A 20,332-nucleotide genomic window follows, 5' to 3' on the forward strand; every position below is an offset into this window, starting at 1 on the left:
AGATTCATAATTTGTTTTTTACGGCAAGCAATTGTTAGACAATGTACCTTTATAAAGTGTTGCTATATGCTGAAGCATTCCTGTGAAAACTCTCTCAATAAAATATTCTGGTCAACAATTCCCAGCCTCCCAGTGTTGTCATTCAAGTCCTGCCTTAAAAGTGCCATAGTAGCACTGCAAGTGAAGTCTTATGGGACAAGTCACTACCATATGCGACCTTTAAAAAGGTTTTAAATAAGTGCATAAAGAAAGAATGTTGGATTGAGGACAAACTAGTTCTGATAAAAAGATCACACCCATGGACGATAGCCAATGTTTATAAGCAGCTCAAACCAGCCTCATACTTTAGTCAAACATGCTCAGCCTTCATAAAACAGAAATGTCTGACCCTTTGGCTTGGCACTTTTCTATCTTTGGTAGAGAAGCCATCATGGCAAGTGAACAAGGGTTCTGCATGCTGTTGGTGTTGTCCCCCCAAAGAGATTCTACTCCACATTGTCTGCATTTGTCCAAACCTAAAGGAACTAAGAAGAAACCTATTACTGAAAGCTTTTAACTTTAAAGGGATCCAAACCTGTAGACAGGTCTCATTGTCTGCCTAAGTACTGATGACGCCACTCTAAACTGTCAATTTATTAAATTTTTCACCAGATTTCAACAAGTTTTGCCTGTAAGGTCTGAAGTTGAGAGTCTGGGATCATAGATTTCCACATGAAGGAATCCTGGCTCATCCACTGTTAGTCTTTTATAATTTTATAACTTTAATGTTAAAAGCATTTAACTTCAGATGGATCTGAACCTGTAAACAGGACATCATTACCTATCTAAGTCTTGAAGACTCAAATTTGAACTGTTGAACCTTCTAATTCCCTTCCAAATCTTCACAAGTCTTGGATGTAAGGCCCAGAGTCAAGGTTCCCACAAAAATAGAGGCTGCCTCACACACAAGAAACTTTTTATAATTTAATTAACTGATGCAAATAAAAATAAATTGAAAATTGAAGTTGTAAAAAAAGGCCTGTCCGGCCCTGTTTAATGGAAGGCACCTCGTCCACAGCCTAGACTTCAGCTGCTATTAGTTACCTTCCCTGTTCAGGCTGGATGTGCCATCTCTGCCACGTGAGGAAAAGGCCTCTTACAATCCAGGTAAGCTAAAAACAACCCTTGTTGTACTGGAGAAGATCAAGTTAGCTGTTATGGTTTTGATTCAAAAACTAAAACCAGTGACATTCATTAGTTACCTTGAGCTAGATAATCCTCTTTTTATTACTTCACATGTCACAGATTGAATCAAATGAATATCATTGATGACAATATTGAAGGCACTCAATGGCCCTAGACCTCAGAATCGAATGGGCTCAACCTTTGACCTCACACCGGGCAGGTCCAAGTTCAAACACTGCTTTTTAACAGGCTCTGTACTGAGTGAGAAAGGGTGCTAACTTCACCGTTGGACAGGAGGCTGGGAATACAGACCTGTCCTCAATCTTCAGTATCCCAAGAGTTGACTGGGCATGTTCTGTGCTGTTGCCCACTATAATAATGGTTCAGGAGTTGGACTTTTGTTTGAACTTGTATGTGACTCACCACTCCTCCCATGAAACATTGGGCATGTCCTTCAATCAAGCACAGTGGCCTCTGAGTTTAAGACCTGACTAAAGCCAGGTTCTTTGTTCAAGACCCACTTTTGGCTATAAGAGCACTCTGAGCCTGTGCTCCACAACCCATCCCCAGAGTCCCCTGCATTTGACCGTTAGCTACTACAGCTCATTCTGAGTACTTACCATTTTTCTTGGCCCTCTCTCCTAAAATACAATGTGCATAATCTTTACCCATGCACAGTGGGCTTTAAGTGCAGGAGGTAGCCTTTGGTCAGGACAGGGTAGGAATTTCTACTATGGCCAGTGAATTATCGATGCAGGATGTGGCCTTTAGTGCCCACTCGCTGTGCTCCCTGTATAGGTGCTGCACAACCTTATATAATTAAACAACAGTTTTATATGGTCTCATTTAACACAAGTGCAACGGATTTTTGAGCTGAAGAAATTTGACTCATCACAATTACTGTAGCTTGAATAAAAGACAAAGCCAACCTACAAGTACAATTATTTTATCCACAAGACAATCAGGTAAAAGATAAAAACATGCTCAGTGAATTAATAATCACACAGTGAACAAGTGGTAAATGTCAACATCAGGACAGTGCGTGCTCTACAGGTGACGTAATGCAAAAAGCCAATCCTTATATAATGTAATAATTCATGCATTATGTGTTAATGCAGTATGTTAACCTTTTGCATTGCAGAGATTCATATTGAAACGTCATTAATGCTGTTTGCAATGTATTGCTCATTTACAAGACTTTGCTGCAGGATTACAGGGTGTGGTCCCTATTCTAAGCCTTTCTAGAAACCTTTACTGCAGCCTGGCTGGGTGTGGCACGTGGGTGTGGCCTGGCTCTATTTAAGGGAGCCAGTCCAGCTCCACGTGCTCACTATTCAGAGGTCCCGGTGCAGAGCAGCAGCATTTTCCTGCGCTCCTGTTCCGGAGCCCTACCTAAGATTTCCAGGACCTGTCTTCATTTCCTGGGTGATCTTCAAGCAGGGCAGGAAGGCGGAGGTCGGGTTGGGTCCCCGGCTTCGTTTTCAGAAATACTCGAGTTTTGGGCCTTTTGGTTAAATCGCGTGCGCGATGGTTTTCTTGGCATTTAACTCTTGCAGTTCGGATCTGCAGTGTGCGCAATCGTATCTTGGCATTTAAACCTTGGTGGTTGAATCGGCAGCAGAGTGCACGATTCATGCTTGGCATTTAACTGTTACAGTTCGGATCGGCAGTGCGCGTGATCGAACCTTGGCATTTAAGCCTTGATGGTTGAATCGGCAACAGAGTGCACAATTCATTCTTGGCCTGTAACTCCTACAGTTCGGATCGGTAATGTGCGCGATCGTATCTTGGCATTCAAACCTTGATGGTTGAATCTGCAGCAGAGTGCACGATTCATTCTTGGCATTTAACTCTTGTAATTTGGATTCGCAGTATGCGCGATCATATCCTGGCATTTAAATCTTGATGGTTGAATCGGCAACAGTGTGCACGATTCATTCCTGGCAGTTAACTCTTGTAGTTTGGATCGGCAGTGTGCACGTTCATATCCTGGCATTTAAACCTTGATGGTTGAATCAACAGCATTATGCGCGATTCATTCTTGGCATTTAACTCTTGCAGTTCAGATCGGCAGGGTGTGCGATCAAGTTTTGACATTTGAACCTTGATGGTCGAATCAGCACCAGTGTGTGCGTGAATCATTCTTGGCATTTAACCCTTGTGTTTCAGATCGGCAGATTGCGCGATCATTTCTAGACATTGAAATCTTGATGCACAGTTTGATATTCAAAGTGTATAATAATTCCTAAGCAATTGAATCTTGAAAGTCTTGACAGAGAGTGTCCTTGCAGTATCATTCATGAGCTTATCACAGTTTATTCCTGAAAACCAATGTGTTCATTCATGAGCTTATCACAGTTTATTCCTGAAAACCAATGTGTTAATTGATTATTGTTATAGTGTGTCCTTGCAGTATCATTCATAAGTCTAACACAGTTTATTCCTGGAAACTAACGTGTTTATTGATTACTGTTATTAAGTAGTTTCTATTCAGAGAAATAACTTGAGTCAGTTCAAGGTTCAGAGCATAAGATTGCATTCTACAAAAATCTCATATGAAAGCTTGCATAATCCATATTTATTTTCCAGGTACTCAGAGCTAATAAGGTCATGACATAGGAAATCTCTTGATCATTCATGTTATCAGTATATAGATATTATGAACCAAGCTTATGAAAGTCAATGTGAATAATCTGGCTATTGTGTTCTTAACTTTTACTTCCACAGGTCTCCTTCCCCGCTGTTCCCAACCTAAAACCCCACCCCCACTTGGCCATTCTTTAACTCTGTGCTATAATGGCTAGTAGAGTTTGGAGCTGCCAAGAGGTGGACATATTGGGAACAGGCGCAAACCTAGAGGATCCAGACTCCCTGACAGTAAACATGACCACATGCATGTACATACAGAAACAAACAACTCCAATCTAGCATTTCAGGCAGCATATGTGATCATCAATCATATTGCTACATTCCTCATTCAATGAGCCTAGACCCAGTCTTTCTGTTATAATGTTAACAATTTTCAAGGTCATCATCAGGACATTAATTGATGGGGACATGGTTTGTCTTTATAACAAATCTTTGAATCGATGTGTCTATCATAAACTAACATAAGAACTCAAACATTTAAACTCTGAGAAAACAACCTCTCTCTCTCTCTATCTCTCTCTCTCTCTCCCTCTCTCTCCCTCTCTCTAATTTTCTGTTTGTAGCAGAGTTATAGGTTATACTTCATTGTTACCTTAACTGGAACATTTCTTATTGCTTTAGGTTTCGATATTTGGTTACTGTGTCCCTTAAATTATGCTCTATGCCTACTCCTCCCACCCACCTCAAATCAGCTTTAATGTATTTGTAACTCAACCCTTTCAGTGAAAACACAGGGTTTTATAAGATGATATTTCATTTTGGCAGTCTCCCCTTTAGTAGTCACAGTTATTTTATTTCTGCATTTTTTCACATCTTAGCCCTCAAGCAAATGTAATGAATTATTATACTGACTATACGGTGATGGTGATCATAGTTTGTTGTAAAAGATCACAATAACTAGCTCAGAATGATGACAGCAATTGATGATCACAACTGTGCATTTAAAATATTTAAATATGTTGTTATGTGTAAGTAAAAAGTGTATATCAGTGGTGGGTGTTGGATGTGGTCCTTTCTGCAGGGTAATCCCCAGACCTTTTGCCTTCCTCTTTCTATTTATTTGATGAATTCTTTTTTGTTGGCTTTAGAACTCTACACACTTTACCACTGCTAACCAGTGCTAGGGTGTGTGTGCTCTCTCCTTAAAACATGTTAGATTAACTTATACCCAGTTGGCATGTTAAATTTACTTTAAGACCCTAGTAAAGTGGCACTACCTATGCCCAGGGCCTGTAAATGCTACTAGTGGGCCTGTAACACTGCTTGTGCCACAACTTAAACTTAAGAAGTACTTTAAACATGCCTCAGGCCTGCCATTGAAGCCTTTATGTACAGTTTTAATCTGCCATTATGACCTGGGTAAGTAAACCTTTTTGCCTGTCACAAGATATCCTTTTTAATACGTATGTCTTGGACAGCCCAGAGGGCAGGCTGCAATGTATTTAAAAAGTAGGACATGTACGTTTAAGTTTTAGATGTCCTGGTAGTGAAAACCTCCAAAATTCATTTTTCACTACTGCAAGGCCTACCTCTCCGATAGAATAATATTGTAGTTACCTGATTACATTTTCTAATTGTAATTCCCAAATAGGTACAGGTAATCAGTTCATGTTTGGTGTCTCTGGAATCACAATTTAAAATCCTAATTTATGGTGAATTAAATTGCGATTCTGAAAACTCCACTTTTAGAACGTTGCCATATTCCTATCTTAGTCATTTGATGCCTGCAGCCTGTCTCTGTGTCATGTGACTGGGCTTAGCTGTTAGTTGGGCATTGTGTATGAATTCCTCCTAGACAGCCACACATAATGAGGAGCTTAGGTGTGACTGGATAGGCCATCACTGGCAGGATGAGAGGAAGGACCTGGGCACAGCCCCACTTACACTTGAATAGACCGTGTCCTGTCTCCACACAAAGGGCTGCATACACCATGTAGTCAGTCTTGAGCCAGGGCCAGTAAGGCAGGGCATCTATGCACCTCGAAGACATGCATCTAGATGCTTCTCCCAACTTCAAAGGCACATCAAACACCATCTGTTCAGTACATTTCTGGACCTGTGGATACTTTGCCAAAAAAAATGACTGTTGTCCTGCTGAAAGGACTGCCATGCTATTGGACTGCAGCTCTGAAGGAATGTTTGCCCTGCTTTGCTAACCTGTTACCTGCTGCTCAGGTGCCTGAGAAGTTAAAACTGGTGCTGCTAATTAATTTTTAACCCAGGGCACCAGAGTGACTCCAAGGGATAGTCTATTGGCCTCCTGACTTGAGCCCCAGGGACACTTGGGCTCCCCAGCATCCTGCTGGACCCAGCTGCAGACAGTGCCTGGGCCCCAAGTGGTGCCCCTCAGATCCTAAACCATTGGTGTGGCTCAAGGGAGCTGAAGTCAAGGTTTTGGGCTGTTCACAACCGCAAACCGCTAATTCGCATTGTCACTTTGCTGCGTGCACTGCGATTCAGTGCAAGCTCTGGCAGCCCAACTCTTCATGTTCCAGCATCGACCGCTCATGGGGACTGCAAATGCGAAGCTACAGCAGCGTCAATCTGTGATGCCAGCTGTGTCTTCCCGCTACGCCAACAGCCTCCCATGATGCTCTCCCTGCTCCCCCCAGTCCTCTCTAACATGAACAGGACTTGTGACATGAATTTGAGAAGGAAAACTTTAGTTGGCCTAACCTGGTAACTGTATTTCGACTTGCGCTCCATCGAGGGGGGCCTGAAAGTGTGACTTTGATCTAGTCCAGTGCAGCCAGATATCCCGAGTTGGCACTCTATGTATTTTGGTGATATTTTTACTAAAGTTTTAAAATTCACATCTCTGGTTCTACTTATTAGATTGTTGTTGTTGTTTTTTGTTAATTACAATCCGCACTATTTTTCTAACCTGCTATGTGATCCTTTTTGTGTGGTCTTTTCCCTCTATTACTTTATGAAGTGTTTCACATATTCTACAGACATTGCCTCTAAGTTAAACCTGACTGCTCTGTGCCAAGCTACCGTGGGATAGACCACAGGTTAATTTGATGTTTACTTGTGTCTTACGCTGACAAGGATTGTGGTTGTTGCTTGACCAGGGCTAGTGTCACAATCTACTATCTCACAGTGGGCAATAAAGCTGGTGTCCCTTTCTGATGTTCACAGTAACTTGATGTTGATATTAAAGATTATAAACATGTGGAAAACCACATTTGGTAGAATTTAGAATATTTTATTGCTTAATCAATCAATATCAGGCATCTAATTGGTTGGTGCAGCCTGTGGTTCATGATTGTTACAAAATACTAACCAATCACAAAATTATTTTGGTTTTTTCTTATGTTGGCAATCATTGAATGGATTGGCATATTATTTGTCAGTCCCAATAGACAGTGACCTTTTCTTTAATATTTTCTTGAGAAGTGAATGGAAATAAATGAAAACAACAATGCCACCCAGTGGAGTCAAGCACTATGTACCTTTTACATTTTGCGGACTTTTGTACAGCCATTTTTCAGAAAGAAATGTCCCTATGGTACCTCTATGCGCAATTATACTTTTGAATCTTCCTTAATAACTTTGACCCCACAACCATGTGACCATGGGTGGCTCTTAGCAGTGGGCATCAGGGTTCCATCCTCTCTGATTTCCTTATTATGTGGATGCCAATTGCTAAAAGCAATTACCATCCATATAACATACATTTTCTTATATCTCAATAAAATAAAGACTTTAAAGAAAGCATGTGCCGGGTGCCACCCTCAGTGCCTGGCTGCCTCTCACCCTCATTAGCACAACAGCGAGGCAGCCAGGCACTATCCAGAGAGGCACCTGTGCCAAATCATGTTTTACTTTATTTAAACATATGCAAGCTAAGAAGGCTGACCTAGCATCAGCCCCGGCCTGGGCAGTCCAAGAGACCACCCACTTATGATGTGTAGGATGGTCCCCTTTTGAAGCAGTCCCAACATACTAGGCATCATTCCTCTATTTCATGGGGCTGATTCTCAATCACTTCACAGGCTGCAAGCAGCAGCCTTTCCCAAGTCGTCACCTCTGTTGGGAAAGTGTGGGGTTACAACATGCTGCCTGTGAATGATTGAAATCATGTGCCCTGACCTCACAGAGACATTGTGTCACTTGCATGCTGTATACAGACAGTATCTATTTACAGCATGGCTCCTTATCATTTTGATTTAAAGCTGAAAGTGCAGCAAAGCTTTTTCTTACCACCTCCTTACCCCTTGACTAGGACAGCAGCACAACCTCTTACAGACCGGTGTGCATGCAGCTGATCAGTCAGATCAGAGCATGACCTACCACAATACCACTACCAGGCAATCTGGGTATGGAGGCACAACATCAAAATGTAATATCATTTTAATACAAACTATTAGTTTAGACTCTAAAATATACCATAATGGCAGATTAATTCCCCAAACATGTAATTTAATCTCAGTACCTCTTAGGTTTAAGTGACGAGTCTATGGTGAATGCACACTAACATGACTTCTCAGTGCATCACTTTACAGTCGTCAGTCCATTAGTACTTTGATTAACATAGTGCATAAACTGTCACATATTTATGATCACTATGACATGAGGGACAATCGTAAAAAATCTGCTACATCATTACCAAATGCAAGTTCTAATGTTTCGTTTGAATGAGAAATCTCAGGAAACAGACCTTAGATGCCTCATTCTCCAGGTCTTCTACTTTAGTTTCAAGATGAACAAGTGATGACAAAGTGGGCTCTTTGAATTTCTGGTGCTATCTTGCTGCACAGTTACATTTTTTTCGTGGTCAAGACCAGCATTGCTTGAGTCCCAACTGTAGTCTCTAATAAGAGGCCTTTAATTGCCTCAAAAGTGTATTTAATCCCTGTCACTTGGCCTCTATTCTACAGATAGTACTGGCAATTAGTTGAGAATATAAATTATTATGTTCTCTCTATGGGTGAGCAAGATCACAAAGAGTCCAGCAGATGCAAGGTCATATTTGTTTGAGTCTTTGCAGATTGGAGACTGGAGTGGCTAAAACACCCATCTCCATCATTCAGCACCAGCTATTAGTTTTCTTAGGAGGTATTTTTCTGCATTTACACTGTACTGCAATCCAGGAATTCCAAAATTACGTCCCTTGGTAAGATCCCAAAGTGAAGCCCCTATCCAGGCCAGAGTGCTACCCCAACATCTGTGGCTGGCTCGGCCCATTCCATGACTCCCCAGCCACCTCCCCATCAGTGGGGATCCCCACTCTTCCAGTCAGGGCATTAGGGCAAAGTTGAATTACACCCTGGCCAGGCACCTGACCAAGAGTCATGGCATTCCAGGTCAGCACTGCATTTTAATTACAATAGGATGCACAGCTCTGCATTGTTACCGGACCCTTGCAGCATTAGAGCCCAGGTCTTCACCCACTGGAGCACTACTACCCTTGTGATGTTAAGTATCAGTCATCTAGTGCCTGGCTGGTCATGCTGCCTCACCAATGAGATATTTTCATGCAGCTACTTTGATTACGCCATGAGCACATCTTTAACTTACACTATATAGAATCAGTTTTTCTAGTTCCAAAACAGATTGAGATCTAATTATACATAATTCTCTTTATCACTCAGTTTACAAGTGGCCACCCTCATAGATTCTTCTCCAACCCAGAAAAAATATTACTGCTTTTATCTTTAATATTATAATAACACCTCTTATGAGTTAGATTCTGCTTAAATGTCATATTTGTGTTGTCCAGGTTTCATTATTTTATCATGCACACATATGACATTTCCAGGAGATACTTGTCACCAATATCACAACTTCTTGCTCTCAATATCCATTGTTAATCAGACCTCTTTGGCACCACTGAAAGTTTTATTGACCGGGGGTATACAGTCTCTACAGACTGCAAAAAATTTTACATTGAAAGATTCATGTCACTATATTCACTTTACAAGGTGTAACGTAGTTTGAAATAGGTTTTCTAAATATTTTAGCAAATTAATTTCATGGTGGTACTTAAGAAGGTCATCTATAGTCTGAACATAGTCAAGCCTTTGGGTTTGGAAAAAATTGAACATTTTATCAAACATTTTATCCAACACATTTGTTTCAATGAGAAACGTGACCATGTTGGAAGAAATAATGTCCATCATTTTATCATCTTGAATTGCTTCCTCCTTCCTTCCCACTATTGCCTGGAATGGTTCATTCCAGTGTTAATGATTCAGTTAGTTAGTTTACCCGATGCCACTTCCTTCTGTTTGTGTCATTCTGTAGACCAGATGAAGGAGGCACATATCATCTACAGTGAATTTTCTCCAACATCACAGCAAAAACCTGGAAGAGCCTCCCCACGCACCTCCAGACAATCACCTCACTTCTGGAGTTCCGAATTGCCCTCAAGACCTGGCTGTTCAAATAAGCCTCCGTGACTTGCAAGTGCCAGGATACCCTATCGGGTGATAAGCCTTGCTGTATGATTCATGATTCATTAAATTAATAGTTTGATTAATGCATATTCAAAGAGTGAGAGAGTCGTTAAACTGAAAACTGCCATAATGTTTAGTTTAAAAGCATGCTCTGAAATTTACATCACCCTTGCACACCCTTGCAGCTTGAATCACAAAATTATTTAGGCTGGCATATTCCTGAGGCTAAGGGCCAGATATACAAAACTTTTTTTCTGTGTGCAAATGGCCTGATTCGCAGTATTGGGCATTTGCGCTCAGAGAAATGGATTTTGGTATGTACAAAAGCTTATTTGCGATTCAGTAATCTATTTACCGAATCGCAAAGTAGGTTAGCGAGTTGCAATTAGGAAGGGGCATGCCAAGGGCATCCCTTCCTAATAGCGAGTCGCAGTGATATGTATAATGTTTTGTGACTGTGAATGCGGTTGCAAAACAATTGCAGTTAGCACCAATTTCAATTTCAAATTTTGTGAAGTGGGTGCAAACATTTTTTCAGAGCAGCCAGTGGTTCTACGGACCACAGGGCCACTGCCTACTCTGAAAACATGAAACACAAACGTTTCGTTTTTAATTTTGAAATGCATCCTGTTTTCCTTTAAGGAAAATGGGCTGCATTAAAAAAAGAAACCTCAGCTTTATTTAAAAAGCAGATACAGAAATGGTGGTCTGGAGACACCAACAGGCCACCGTCCCTGTGAGTGTGGTTATTTCCAAATGGGTTGCAATTTGTGACTAGCCTCATGAATATTAATGAGGCAGGTCCCTTGCAGCCCATTTGGCAATCTCTAAGTGTCTGATACACTGTTGTACATCAGGTTTTGTGACTTGTAAATTGCAAGTGGTTAAAACTTGCAATTTGCGAGTCGCACAATCTGACATTTGTAGATGTGGCTCTAAATGTTTCTTTCATACCCTTTCTTTGACTTATAAGATACAAATAAACATTGTCTTAAAAAATGGAACCAGTATTAATTATATTATTTTCACTTTCTAATCTGCTTTGAAATGTGCTGGCATGCATAGAATTAATAAACGTTTTGTATGAATGACCTAACATAATGATGGGATGGGAAAGGGTAGCAGAAATTATACTCATGTATGTAATATTGTTCTCGAAGAAAAACAGAAAGCATGTGGGAAAGGAGACGCATGTATCCAACCTTTCAGTTTTTTCAAGAACGCCTATTGCATGAATCTGCAATCTCTCAAGAAAAGTTTTACAAATGTTAATTGTTTCCACTGAACATGAATAAAAAGGTGTCTGAGGGAAAGTTAGAGATGTAGATACTATGACAGTGTGAGAGCAGAGACCCCAAAGCTGATGTTCCGAGACCCGTGGGTTGCCAATATCAACTACTACCTTCACCTCGTAAGTTGCTTGACTCATAGGTTATTTGATTATGAGATAGTTATTAATTCCATTGCAGAATGGACTACAGCATAATACTGAAATAGAAAGGACTCAATAAAGCGTTACAGAGTAGAATGATAGCAGTAAGCACATGAAGTTGGTGGACGTGGGAAACTGTGTTAGAGCAGGAAATAGAATCATTTTTAACTTACTTGTGAAAAGTTCCCAGACTGAACTGACTATGCGAGTTTGCTTCTATAAATATTCCTTCGTTCTATAAAGTATGGACGAGTAGGATAGGGACAGATTCAGGACACACTTCATGCATGTTTTGGTATGACTTTATTTATTATTAAACATTTATTACTAATTGAGTCATACAATAAAGACATTACAATTCTATAAAACTTTCTTTATTGACTTCAGAAAATAAAGACCACAATTTAATTTGAAGTGTATAAATGTTTTGAAACAGCTTATTATCACCTAACAGTTACCTCAAAAAAAGATCCATAACAAGGGCCCGAAATTAAAAGAGTAAGTGGTAGCAGGGACAAGTAGACATTCATTTATAAATGGTACAGTGCTTCTGTAATGAGAGTGCGCACAAAAGGGTCATTAATCTCATCTATTAGTCCGGTTTTCTGCCAAGATCTCTCAAACACCTGCATTTTGGTCTGCATTTTCTCAGCAATTAATGGAACCAGGGAGTAAAGCTTTGCCTAGCTCTTTTGATTTTGATTGGGGTACTTTTCTTATACACATCGGACAAGTGAATTAAAGTCAATAAAAATAGCCTCCATTATCTTTGATGTTGAAAGATTGTTGGTGTTATTTGACAGTACACACTTTTATCATAGGACTGGAATGTCTTATGCGTACTGATTAAAGATAAAACTAAAGAAAAAGTTTAGCCATGAGAGTCAATACATTTTTTAGTCATCTCCACATCCTTAAACTTCAAAAGGACCAGTATGGAACTTTTATTTTAGGGACCTCCCTTTAAATTGAAGCTGTGAGAATAAATTATTTCTTCCACTATTTTCATATCAAGGTCTCTTAGACTTGGCCTTCTCAGCATGGTCATCCCCACCTGCCTATTTGTTCTGAATTCATTACTGTTGGCTCTAGGACTCTGTGCGCTTTTCCACTACTAACCAGTGCTAAAGTGGATGTGCTCTCTCTCCTTTAATTGGCATACTTCATTTTTAAGTACTCAGTAAAGTGGTACCCCATGTACCTATGGCCTGTAAATTAAATGCTACTCGTGGGCCTGCAGCACTGACCACGCCACCCACTTCAGTAGCCCTGTAAAACATGTCTCATGCCTACCATTGCAGGGTGTGTATGCAGTTTAAACTGCCTTTTCAATCTGGCAAAAGAAACCTTTACATATCCTGGTAGTGACATTTTTTTAAATGTAAACTCATTTTTCCCTACTGCAAGGCATACCTCTTATATAGGATAACATTGAGCTGCCTCATTACACACATCCCATCCCCAAGAATCTACTCCCGATGCAGGACTTTGCATTACAGACCCTCTGAACCACTGCTGTGCAATGCATCTCCACACAGGACATCACATTGCCACTTCATTGAAACTGCCACTACATGATGCATCCCCCACATGGATCTTGCATCACCACTGCAGCTCTTCAAAACTGCAGCTGCATGACACATCTCCCCTCACAGGCCTTGCATTATCACCAAAGCTTCCTCAGAACAGTCACTGTGTGAAAAATGTCCATGTAAGGACCTTGCACCACCTCTGCTGCATGATACCTCATCCGTGTGGACTTCGCATTGCTCTGCAACCAGGATTTTTAGGTAGATTAGTTCAGCTGGCCTAACTTGGTTCTGTAGCTGGCCCTCATTCCATCATCTGAACTTGTGACTTTGTCCTAGTCTGGCATGACCAGATAACCACAGTTAGTGCTTTGTGCTTCTAGCTACTATTTTTACTTAACCCTTTGAAATTGTATATCTCTGATGCTATTGATTGGAGTTTTGTGATTTTGGTCACAAATAATTAAATAAATTGTGCTGTTTTTCTATATTGTTGTGGGATTTTTTCTGTGTTCTGTTTTTGCTTTATTACTGCTTGAAGTACTGCACACATACTTTACACATTGCCTCTAAGTAAAGCCTTCCTGCTTTGTGGTTAGCTACCTGAGGGTAAAGCACAGGTTAATTTGGGGTTCACTGACGTTTCATCTCCTGAAACAGTAACCCAATTTCCTACAGGATCTGATTCAGAATCCATCCACATATTAAAGTCAACAATAATTTGTAACCTAGGCACGAACAAAAGTTTTGTTGCTAGTAACTCCTCAAGAATAAATAGGGCAGGGAAGTCTCTTTGAAGGCTTTACAGTATTATAGTGACTAGCCACACCTCTTAATGCAATTCCTGTGTTTTTATAGGAAACAATCTGCGAAAGCCATCTTAAAGGGCTCTTCAAAATGGCAGGATTCCAAGCAGTGGTGCAATGTAAAATGATGGGGGCTTCCTTCAGAATGTGAAGAGGGACTCCAGCATCTCCCAGATTGCACAGATATTCATTGGTCTTGAGCTGAATCGGGCGTGGCTTAAAGGGTGAGGGTCCCCCTCCAATACAATTAACCCTGAGGTCACCCCACACAGTGGGGGCTGCAGGGCCATCCATTACGCCTCTGACCCTCAGGCCAGAATGCGTGTTGGAAAGGGCCATCTTTTGTGTAGTATTATTCCCCCAGATTTTTACCTTCTCATGCTGAAGCTGTTTTTGCTGCCCCTAGTACTCTGTACTTTACTCCTGCTAACCATCAGTAAAGTGCTTGTGTTCTCCTTCCAAACATAAATCAATTGGTATACACCTAAATGGCAGATTTAATTTACTTATAGGTCCCTCATATACAGTACTTTATGTACCTAGGGCCTGCAAATTAAATGCTACCAGCAGACCTCAGCACTCATTGTGCACCCACTTACGTAGCACTGTAAAACATGTCTCCAGGTCTGCCCCTGCAGCCTCTATGGGCAAGTTTAAGCTACACATGTAGGGTGGAGTTTTTCACTCAGCTTGGAGCGTAGAGTTCGGCAAAAACTCTGCGTATGCCATTTGGCGTAGTTTTTTATCCCTCATGGCTATCAGTTTTCATACAGCCCCAGTCATTTAGACAAGTATCAGAGATACTTTAATATACTCTGAGCACATGCAATATCCATGCTCAGGGAATCTTCTGCTGTGCTCTGTCAGGTGCACGGCCCAGTTTCAAAGCCACGCAGCTGTTCAGAGTCCTACAGGCAGCCGGGCATCATGTTCATTCTCCTCAAATCTCAGGTATGAATCTGAGCTGAAAAGTGCTTTGTTACATGGATCATTCACAGAAGAGAACAACAGGATGGATGGCCCTGCATCAGAAATGGACAAATTCAACCAAAATAGTGAGCGTAGCACTGTGGTGACAGGCTGGGCTTTACAGCTATTCGGACTGAGAACTAAATGTGTCACCAGTGCACATCATAACTGTTTTTAATTTTGATGTTACTTTTCTGCTGCTGCAGTCATATAGTTTACCTTTCGTTAGAGATGTAATTTCACTATATTTTGGCGCATTGTGTTTCCAAAGAATTTTCACTTTTCTCTCTCTCCCTCTTCCTGTGTTTGTATGCAAGAATCATGCAATTCGCAAACCTCTTCCTTTCCCTTCTAAATCTCGATAAAGTTTTTCCCCATACCCTTTCAGCGCTCACTCCTGATATTGGGGGGTTTGTTACTAAAATAAGCCAAGGATAACCAGGGGGAAAACTTCAAATTTGCCCTTTGGGTCCTTATTGGAGGGCTCTTTGATTTTCCGGGTTACTATTGGGCTTGTTGCAAGGCTGCCCTAGGGAAGGATGCCACTGCTGAACGGCAGTGGGGGTGATGACCTGGAGGCCAACGCTGAGATCAGGCAAGCTCATTCAAGGATGAGGCAGCAGGAGGAGAAAAGAAGGCCTCTGAGGACTCGTTGTGAAGTCTTCACTGGTGCATGAGTCTGAGGCAAACCAGAACAGGTCGTCTGACTCGAAGGTACGTTGTCACGGGGAACTTTCCTGTAGTAAAATGTGTATTGCTCCCAGTCTTTGGTCAAAAGACTTGAGTGTGGGGAGCTGCTTAGCCTCCCTCCCCAAAACCATAGCCGTCTGGCAGTGTCTAGGAACTTAGTCACACTTCAAAAGGTGCTTATTCTGTCAAAAACATATATAACTTAGACCTAAGCCTGCTCTTTTGGAGAGAGGCTGCCCCTAGAACTGGTTAAGAGTGCCCACAAGAAGAGGGTTGAGCATTATCATAGCCACGCCCTAGGGTGAGCACAGGCAGCTTTGTCCAGAGGAAGAAAGGTTCTGCAAGGTGGGATTTAGGAAGAGAAAGGAACTGCAGAATAGTTTGTGTAAAACAAATAGGAAGTGCTGCAAAAGTGGGTAGGGTCACCACTGGCAAATTCTGCCCCATTGTTTAGGGTGTGGCCAGGAATTTCCCCCCTCCACAGGCTGGCACTGGTTAAATGTGGCAGCCCCAGTACCCTTTCAGAACAGATCTTGACCCATTAAAGAACAGAAGAGGACTGGACCTGCTGTCTATGGCCTGAGAAGAGCCTTGCATTCTGGACTTGCTCTCCCTTGTGTACCTAACACTAAGGCTGATGTCCTGTTTGGGCTACAGGGACTCAGCAGGCTACAAGAGACTGCTTCCTTCCTCCCTGGCTGATCAGTTCTATCAGGACCTCACCTGGTTTCCTCTGCTGGCTTCTAAAGAGTGAGTCCTGGCCAGTCAGAGGGGTACTCCCTGTCTACCTAAAAGTTCCACCAGATCCAACATAGTGTGATGCAGAGCCCTGCACAGCTGCTCATCTCCCAACTGAAAGCTCATCAGAACTGTTGCCAAGCAAGGCAGTCACGCAAAACTGCACAGCTCTCAACTGAAAGCATACTGGATCCAGCGCTGAGCATCAAGGAGCCTATGAGAAATGTGCAGCTCCTGACTGAAAGCTGCAATAGATCTAATACAAGGGGACACAGAGCCCAGCTGCTCTGCGAAGCTCCCACCTAAGAGCTTCACTGCACCAAGTGCAGAGTGATGCAGAACTCTGCAGAGCAATGCTGCACAGTCCCTACTCTGAAGTCAGAAGGTAAACTCCCAGCAGGATGAACCTGGGGCCAGATGTAGCAAAAATGCAATTTGCGACTTGCAAATTGCGAGTCCCTGCGACTCGCAATTTGCAAGTCGCAAATTGCTATGCAGTACGGTGTCTCAGACACCGACTGCAACTCGCAATGGGGTCGCAATGACCCACCTCATGAATATTCATGAGGTGGGTCGCAAATTGCGGCCCCATTGCGAGTATAGGCACTCGCTAACATGGAGGCCTGCTGACGTCAGCAGGCCTCCATGTTAGCGACCTGCTGTTCAATAAAGCAGTTTTTTTTTTTTTTGAAGTGTAGCCCGTTTTCCCTAAGGGAAAACGAGCTGCACTACAAAAAAAAACGAAACCTTTAGTTTCGGATTTTTCAGGGCAGGGAGTGGTCCCTTGGACCACTCCCTGCCCTGAAAAAATAATATGGGGTCCAGTCACAAAGGGGAAGGGGTCCCATTGGGACCCCTTCCCGTTTGCGAGTGGGTTACCATCCACTTCAAGTGGATGGTAACTGCGACTCCATTTGCGACTGCGTACGCGGTCGCAAATGGAGTTGCATACCACTCCGACTCGCAAATAGGAAGGGAACACCCCTTCCTATTTGCGAGTCGCAAATGCATATTGCGAATCGGTAACGACTCGCAATATTCATTTGTGAATTGCAAACCCACGTTTGTGAGACGCAAACGGCGATTTTCGCCGTTTGCGACTCGCAAAAGGGTTGCTACATCTGGCCCCTAGTCCTCTATTTCGCTTGGGCTCCATTGCATGGAGCCTGAACTTGTGACTTTCTCCCTTAACTTGTTACTCTGTCCTGGTACAGTGCAAAGAGATAACCATACTTGGCACTTCACTACGTTTGGTGCTATATTTTACCTAAAAGTATAAAATCGTATATCTATGGTTCTACATATTGAATTTATACTAATACCCCAGTCTCTAACAATGCATAGCTCCCCATCGTCTTTCTCAGATGCCTATGAGAATTGGATATGAACTCTCCCTCAATGCTAGATAATCACACAGACTGATTCTTGCCCTAAGCCACTTCCGGTAGTGACTGGTGCCAGGCATTTTATGGGACAGGCATTCTTCAAGGTACACTTAGACAAGAGCCCTGTTTGGAAATTCACTATCAGGGTTCCTATCTGATTTACTGTACCCATCTGTTTCTTGTCTTTCTTTCACATCCCTACATAACTTGAAGTGGATGTCTGGTAATTAGCTTCCCTCTGTTTTTATTTTCATGTTGCATATTTACTTTTTTTAAGCAAGGACTAGGGCTCATAGGTATCAAAAGCTGCAAACAGTGAAAGAGTAATTTGGCCAATCTCTATTGAGCATGATGCCGGAGATAGTGCACACCTCGTGTGCTATCCATGGAAGATCAGGAGAAAAAAACTGGTGCATGTGATATATGATCAGAAAACCCTAAACTTCACTGCAAATTCTAAGATTAAGTTAAGGTGATTTCATGGTTAACTTTGACTATAACACCTTAATATATGTTTAAAAAACCTTAGAAATGTACTTAGAAAACTACAGGCAAAGTCAGGGAATATTGAAAATTAAAACGAAAAAACTGTTAATTTCACAAATAATGTCTAAGACCAAAATCAATAACTTCCACAACAGTTAAAGCACACCTTTACGCTCATATCACAGACAATACTTTGTGTAGTATCCTGTGTGACTGGAATACTAGGCATGAGTAATGTCATAGAATGTTGGTGTGTAGATAGAATTTTAGCTAGGACTTTGAAACAAGTGGATGGACAATGTACCCATGACCAGATCTACCTGCTGTTGATGTTGCCTAAGGGGCTAACATGAAGTAAAGCATTTAAACCCTTCCTCAGTGGCCCTAGGCTGTTGTCTGAACACCTTGTCCTCTGACTTCAACATTTATGACCTAATAATATTTATACAAATAAGTTGCAACACCTATCAGCAAGAGAAAGTGGATTATTATTTAGGGTGGGAGGTTTCCCACCTCAAAAATAATAAAACTAATTTGTCAATGTGAATCCCAAGACCAATAAACTAGCTTGAGCTCAACCCTGAACTTAAGAGGTCATGGAAGTCCAACAACTTTCCAATTCCCAAGTTTTAAGGGTGTTCTAGGCAGCCCCTTCTGGTCAGTGATGAGGCTCTCGTGACTTAAGGACAACATGTAGGAGCCAGGACTCATTCCAGCAGAGGCCATCAGCAATTACCAGTCCAGATCCAGTTCATACTGGTTAACTGGTCACTTCAGGAAAAAAGTCTCTGGCAGCTTGTTGTGTCCTTATAGTCACATACGAAGTCAGCCAACTGGCTCTTGTAGTCAACTTCTTTGTCCTGGGTACAAGAGGGAGCAGGTCCAATCTTTAAGGGGCTCCTCTCAATTTAGACAGCAAGTTCTGCCGTCTGATCTTCTTTAGATACAGAAAGTGTTTTGAGGAGGATTCCTTGGGGTACATATTTATAGTTTGCACTAGCCAGTAGGTGACACTTGGACACTCCCTAACTAATAGGAAAAATATTCCCTGAGGCGCCCCTCCCTACTTTTTTTACAGCACATTATTTTTGCCCTACTGCAAACTGTCCATCATTGAACCTTTCCATGGTAAAACCTAGATGGCACAGGGCTTCTGAAAGGGAGTTTGCGTGCAAGTCTGTGGGATGTTTAGGGAAATGAGCTCCCTCTCAGTCTCAGCTACCAAAAACTGGTTCTGTACCAGCTCCCTGCTCTACTGTGCTGGTGCCCTACTTGCTGCTTTTGGACTAAAGAGTAAAGGCTGTCATTTCCTTAGGTTTCCCCTTACACTAAACTATGAATGGGCAGTCTTCATCCCTGTCTTATTCATGTTAATGATGATTAAGGAACCTAGGGCTACATGTACGAAGCATAAGAATTGGGGGTCGGAAGTAGCGACTCAATGCGAATCGCTATTTCCAACTCGCAAAACGGGATGTGAGAAAAAAATCACAATTCCATTTTGCGATTCAGTGGCAAGTCGCATCGCAATTAGCAAAATCGCAAATTGCGATTTCCTAAATTGCACATGGGTGTGTCACATAGTCGCAAATTGCGACTTCGCAATTTGGGAACGCGTGCAAAAAAAAGAGAAAACACACTTCCTGGTGTTGTTTGATAACATCAGTACCAGGAAGTACCCTCCATGGAACTGGGAGGAGTCTAGCGAGCACAGAAAGCAGAGGCACACCCAGTTGAGAGGAGCAACTACAGCCATGGCAGCTCAGACTAAGGAGGCAACCACTGCAGGGAGGAAGAGAAAACTCTAATTCTCTGATAAGGAGCTGGAGGTCCTGACTGAGGAGTGCTGCCTACACCATGAGGTCTTGTATGGCAAGGCAGCAATGAGTGTCCCTGACACACAAAAATAGAAGATTTGGCTGGACATACAGAGCATGATCAATGCCATAGGAGTCAGCCATCGCACCATCAAGGAGGTTCGCAAAAGGTGGTATGACCTCAGGTGCAGAACCAAAGAAAGGGTGACAGAGTGGATGAGGGAGGAGCAGGAAACAGGTGGAGGACAATCCACAGTACCACCTCC

This window comes from Pleurodeles waltl, chromosome 4_2 (assembly GCF_031143425.1).
Source record: "Pleurodeles waltl isolate 20211129_DDA chromosome 4_2, aPleWal1.hap1.20221129, whole genome shotgun sequence".
Taxonomy (NCBI): domain Eukaryota; kingdom Metazoa; phylum Chordata; class Amphibia; order Caudata; family Salamandridae; genus Pleurodeles; species Pleurodeles waltl.